The sequence below is a fragment of the Arachis ipaensis genome, chromosome B7, assembly GCF_059453495.1.
Source record: "Arachis ipaensis isolate K30076 ecotype BB chromosome B7, ASM5945349v1, whole genome shotgun sequence".
Lineage (NCBI taxonomy): Eukaryota > Viridiplantae > Streptophyta > Magnoliopsida > Fabales > Fabaceae > Arachis > Arachis ipaensis.
This window is the reverse complement of record NC_142442.1, coordinates 40934208-40940245: the sequence shown is the minus strand read 5'-3', so window position 1 is coordinate 40940245 and position 6038 is coordinate 40934208. Positions and strand designations below refer to the sequence as shown.

The 6038-nt window shown below is 41.8% G+C and overlaps 1 non-coding gene across 1 annotated transcript; it reads left to right on the top strand.

Annotated features, from left to right (window-relative positions):
• The first annotated feature begins 4660 nt into the window (after positions 1-4660).
• On the top strand, positions 4661-4767 carry LOC148550937 (small nucleolar RNA R71). The gene has a single exon (XR_015893416.1). It is a non-coding gene; the product is annotated as a small nucleolar RNA R71 (small nucleolar RNA).
• The last annotated feature ends 1271 nt before the right edge of the window (positions 4768-6038 follow it).

Genomic DNA, 6038 nt, shown 5'->3' with positions numbered 1-6038 from the left:
CAGAAAGGGAACTTAAAAGACAGAATTTAAAAAGATTTAAACTGGCATAGAAGCATGTTCTATTTCATACAAGATCTTCCTTATTTAAAACATAGAGAAAGGTGAAATAAAGAAGGAACTCGACCACCTTTTACTGTTGTGGATGTCCATGCTCTTTTCCTTGCTTGTCCTCCTTGTTTCCTCTTGCATTTCCTCGCATCCGTGCCAATCTTGCTTGCTTCCAATCCTCAAGTGCCTTCCTCACTGACTCATGACTCTCTTCTACCCTTTGTCTTTCCTTTCGTGCTAATTCATCCTTCATTTCGTCATACCTGGCTATTCCTGGATGCAATATTGGCAGCTGTCCCACTAAGTAGCCGAGCCTGGCTTGAGTGTTTATGTGATGTCCTGTTTCGCTCATGTAAACTCCTTCTGCGAATGCCCTTTGCTCGTCCAATAGTTCTGCCTGTTCTATTTGTCTTCGATGCATCTCATGTATGTGTGCCCCTTGATGTGCTTGGATGTTGATTAGCCTCTGGGTGGATTCTTGTTGCTCGTTTTGTCTTTGTTCCATCCTGTTGAATGTTTCTCCCCATTGTTGTCCTTGACTTAGTTGATGTTCCATCATTTGCCTTTGCCACTCACCTTGCTGAGTCATCCATCTTGCGAGTGCTTCCTCCTGCTGCCCCATCATCTGTAGTTGAAGCTCTTTCTGTGCTCCTTGGCTTTCCAAATATTGTCTAGACAAGCCATCGATGGCTTCCTGCAATTGGTGCATGTCCAAGGTCTGTTGTGCTTGACCCTCTAAGACTTGTCCTTCCACTACTTGAGGGGCTGTCCTCTTCCTTTGCTTCTGCTGAGGCAAAGGGGATGCTGTAGCATTCATCCTTCGTACAGTTATTGGGATGCCTTCCTTTATCCACATGGGGTTCTCATCTTCAAAAACCACCCCAGCTTTCTTGCATATTCGGTAAATAGTGTTGGGGTAACCTAACGTTCCTCTTGAGTCGCTTTTCTCTGCCATCTTTCTAATACCTTCAGCTATGAGTTCATGGACCTTGATTTCTCCCCCCTTCAGTATACAGTGCACCATTGTGGCTCTCTTGACATTCACCTCCGAGTTGTTTGCAGCTGGGAGAATAGACCTTCTCACTAGCTCAAACCACCCCTTGGCTTCAGGAGTGAGATCTATTCTCTTGATGAACTTTGGTTTATTTCCCGCACCCCTTTCCCAGTCAGCTCCTGGTACACAAATATCTTGCAGAATCTGGTCATAATTGGGGTTGTCCAATCTTGAGTGATAGCTTTCTTCTTCAAATTGTATAGACCATAGCTTCAATGCCCTCATGACACTCATGGGACCAAAATCCACCATCTTTCCTCTCACAAAGCTTGTGTACGACTCATCCTTCTTATCATATCGAATCGCATTTGCATAAAATTCTCTTATGAGGTTTGCATTCACCTTAATGACCGGGTCAGTGAGGAGCTCCCATCTTCTCCTTTCTATCTTCTCTGTGATTTCGGGGCACTCAATCTTTTTAACTTGAAATCCCAGCTCATAAATGATTTCCTTATCAACCATCCACCCGTATTGCAATGTATGATGCAAGCTTCTAAATCTCTTTTCATCATATGGGTGTTCTTCCATGGGTTCCTTTCCCTTCCTTCTTTTAAAACCCGAAGGCGCCATGAATGATAGTTAATATGTGAAGGTGGCAAAGTTGTGGAGATTTTTGGTTGTTTAAGGTTTTACTGCGATGAAGAGAGTGAGGTGGGAAAAAGGTTTTTAATGGGGTAGGGAGTGTCTTGTACCGAAATGAAGAGTGGTGAAGATTGGGTAATGACAATGAAGGTGGGTACGAAACAAGGGTCCTTTATATAGAGAAGTTGTGAGAGAATGGAGGGTGTGGATTGATTGAGTGGTTACTTGATGGACGGTTGGGGTGATGCATGGATAAAAGACAAGGATCATCACTTTATGAATGAGATTACTCGGTCTTTTAGGGGTTCCATTTTTCCAATGTTGCATGGCAACATTTTCCAATGCATTCCCTTTTTAGAACAAGTGTGTAGCCCTTCCTTTTGTGGTGTCCGATCCTTCTTTGTTTAGTTGTCCAATCCATACCTTTTTATGCTTCTTTTCTTTTCCTATAAAGATTTAAAATAAGAAAATTAATATCATAAAAATCAAACTCTACGGCTAGAATAATAAAGAGAAGAAAAAGAGTTTGTTTATTTATGAATTTCAACTAACTAACTACTTGTGTATCCTTATGCATTTTGGTGGCACCATGGGGTGACACCAAACTTAGTTTGAAGTAATGTGATGAAAAGTTTTGTTCAAAGCTCCCAAGACTAGCATGCATCTTGGTTTGCTTTGAACACCAAACTTGTTCTTCACTATATACTGCATGATAAAGATTTCACCAAGTGTTTGTCAAGTTTGGGTTGAAATTCATAAACATTGATTTATTCATTATTTTAAAAACATATAAAACACGGGTTGCCTCCCATGAAGCGCTTCTTTAGCGTCACTAGCTTGACATTTTTCCCTCATCAGGGTGGTTGGTAGTGCTTAAAGTCCTCCCCTCTTGCTGTGGACTTATATCCATTGATTGGATCAATGATCTCCACATATTCCAGGGAAAGAACTCTGTTGATAGTGAAGACCTTGGGTAACTGAGATGGTACAGTAGGGAGATTAGGGAGAATATCTGGAAAGTAAGCTGAGACAACTCTATCCCCTGGAGAGAAGTCTTTCGTAGGGATCTTCTTGTTCCTCCACCTCCTGGGTACCTTCTTCTTTGTTTCTTTTGAGGTTGCCTTCCCTTTGGTGACCTCTTTTTCTAAAGGAGTTGTGATGCTGTCTTCTCCTACCTCTAGAGGTTTAGGTTCCTCCAACTTTTCCTTGAGCTGTGGCAATTGCTGTTTTTCTTGTTTATCTATTAAGGGGATCTCAGAATGAACTGGCTGTGCTTCAGTGCTTGTCTCCTCCTTCAGTGTCTCATTATCATTTGTGCTTAGTTCCTTGTCCTCTTTATCTATTTCTTGTGAGAGTTTGAAAACATTGAAGCTGAGTCGTTCATCATGGATTCTCAATATTAGCTCCCCTTTCTCTACATCGATAAGTGCTCTGGCCGTAGCTAGGAATGGTCTTCCCAATATGATTGGATGAGTGTGACTCTCTTCCATGTCCAGGATGACAAAGTCTGTTGGGAGAAAGTATTTTCCAACCTTTAGCAACACATTTTCCACCACTCCTATTGCTTGCTTTTGAGTTTTGTCAGCCAGTCTGATGATTACATCTGTGGGCATTATCTCATTGATCTGCAGCCTCTTCACCAGGGATAAGGGCAGTAAGTTAATGCTGTCCCCCAAATCACATAGTGCTCTATCGAACATAATTTCACCTATGGCACAAGGGATGTGAAAACTCCCTGGGTCTCTTCTTTTTGTAGGCAACTCAGGTTAAATAAGGGCACTACATTCCTTGTTCATCACTATAGTCTGGCCTCCTTTGAGTGAGCTTTTCCTGGAAAGAAGTTCCTTCATATACTTGATGAATGCAGGCATTTGTTGAATTGCCTTGATGAATGGTATGTTCACATGCAGAGATGCAAACAAGTCTAGGAACTTTGAGTATATTCTTTTTCCCACAGCACCATTGAGCAGTTGAGGGAAGGGTGCATAGAGCTTCAGCAGCTCTTGTTGTGAGATTTCTGGTTCTTGGTGATCTCTATCCTCTTCCTTTGTTGAGTTGTCTTCAGGTTGTTCGAAAAGTGTGCCTTGCTTGTCTTCAGTCTCTTGATCACTTGTAGTGACCATTTTGCAATCTTCTCATCTTACTTTCTTTGCTTCTTCTTTGGGGTTTTTCTCCGTGTCACTTGGGAAGCTATCAGTAGGTTTGGGAATCTTCTCAGCTAAATATCCCACCTGGAATTCCAGCTTCCTAATGGTCTCTCCCTGGTTCTTGATATTGGCTCGCACCTCCTCTTTGAACACCTTATTTTCTTGAATGTCTTGGCATATTCCTTCAAGTAAGGCTTCAATCTTAGAGAGCTTGTCATCAATTGATGAGTGATTCGGAGCAGATGTGCTATTTTGGTTTTGATAAGCATGTGGAGAAGTGTTGTTGTGGGGGTGTTGGGATGTCCTCTGTGTGAATTGCTGGTGAGCTGCATTGTTGTTGGAGTTGTAACGTCTCTGATCTTGGTTTTGATCTTGCTCACTTCCCCACCCAAAGTTTGGGTGGTTTCTCCATCCAGGGTTGTAGGTCTTGGAGTATGGATCATAGTTTTTCCTTGGTGAATTCCCAATGTAGTTGGCTTGCTCCTGACTACCCTCTGCTTCTTTATTCACTCCTTCTTGGGTTGTTGATGAAGTGGAGATTGCTGCTACTTGGTTCATCTCCATCTTCTTGGTGAGGTCAGCCAGCTGCTGGGTAATGAGCTTGTTTTGGGCCAACAGAGCATCTACATTGTTTAGCTCCATTACTCCTCTTGTGTTCCCTCTTTCGGAAGCGTAGAAGTAGTCGTTCTCTGCTACTGTTTCAATAACATCTATGGCTTCCTCAATAGTCTTCTTCTTGTTCAAAGATCTTCCGGATGAATGGTCTACGGCCTTCTTTGACTCATAAGAGAGCCCTTCATAGAAAATGTGCAGCTGCACCCATTCGTTGAACATATCTGGTGGGCACCTCCTTGTTAGGTCTTTAAACCTCTCCCATGCTTCATATAGAGTCTCACCATCTTGTTGCCTAAAAGTTTGGACCTCAGCTCTCAGCCTATTGATTCGTTGAGGAGGGTAAAATCTTGCTAAAAATTTATTCACCACGTCTTCCCAAGTTGTCAAGCTTTCCCTTGGGAAAGATTCCAGCCACTTGGCTGCTTTATCCCTAAGTGAGAATGGAAATACGAGCAGTCTATAGGCATCAGGATGAACACCATTAGACTTCACTGTGTCACATATTCTCAGGAAGGTGGTTAAATATTGATTGGGGTCTTCTTGAACACCTCCTCCAAACGAACAGTTGTTCTGAACAAGGGTGATGAGCTGTGGTTTAAGTTCAAAGTTGTTGGCATGGATTGTTGGCTTTTGGATGCTACTTCCACAATTGCCTGGGTTTGGATTGATGTAAGAGCCCAAAACTCTTCTATCCTCCCCAGCATGATTTGCTCTACCTCCTCCTCCATGGTTGTGATCCTCTTCTTCATGATGGTTTTCCATGTTGTCTTCCATGTTTGTTTCAAAGAATTCCTCTTCTTCCTCAGCACCAACCACTTTCTTTCCTCTTGCCTCCCTCCTTAATCTAAGGAAGGTCCTCTCAGGTTCAGAATAGAAGGAAGTTGAAGCCCCGCTTCTTCTCCCTGTCATACAACCATCAAGTGCAAGCAAGAAAAGATAGGTGCAGAAAGTATTTGTGTCAGAATTACTGTTAGTTGTGGGTGATGCAATATATCAAACAGTTAGTGGGTTAGCACACAGAATTGAAAATAACAAAGAAAAATAAAAAAAAATAGAGGGGGGAGGGAAGAAGTTTAACTAAAACAGAAAGTAAATCACTCAAACAGAAAATGAAATTCACAAAATAAAAATGCTCAATCTAGTGATCTTCCAATTTAATCATTGTTGATGCACAATCAATCCCCGGCAACGGCGCCATAAACTTGATGCACGAAAAACTTGTCTCACAACAAATCTCCCTTCGGCAAGTGTACCGAATTTGTTGTCAAGTAAAAACTCTCAATAGAGTGAGGTCGAATCCCACAGGGATTGATTGATCAAGCAAGTTTAATTAGAAGAATGTTCTAGTTGAGCGAATCCAGAATTTGGGTTGAGAGTTGCAGAAAATAAAATGGCGGGAATGTAAATAACAGAAAAGTAAATGCTAGAATTAAAGGAGTGGAAGTAAATGACTGAAAATAAATTGCAGAATTGTAAATGGGAATGGGGAATTTGCTCATAAAAGTAAATGGCAGAAATTAAAGAGAATGGGTAAGATCAGAAATGGGGAGTTCATTGGGCTTAGAAGATGTCGCAATTCTCCGGATCAAGTT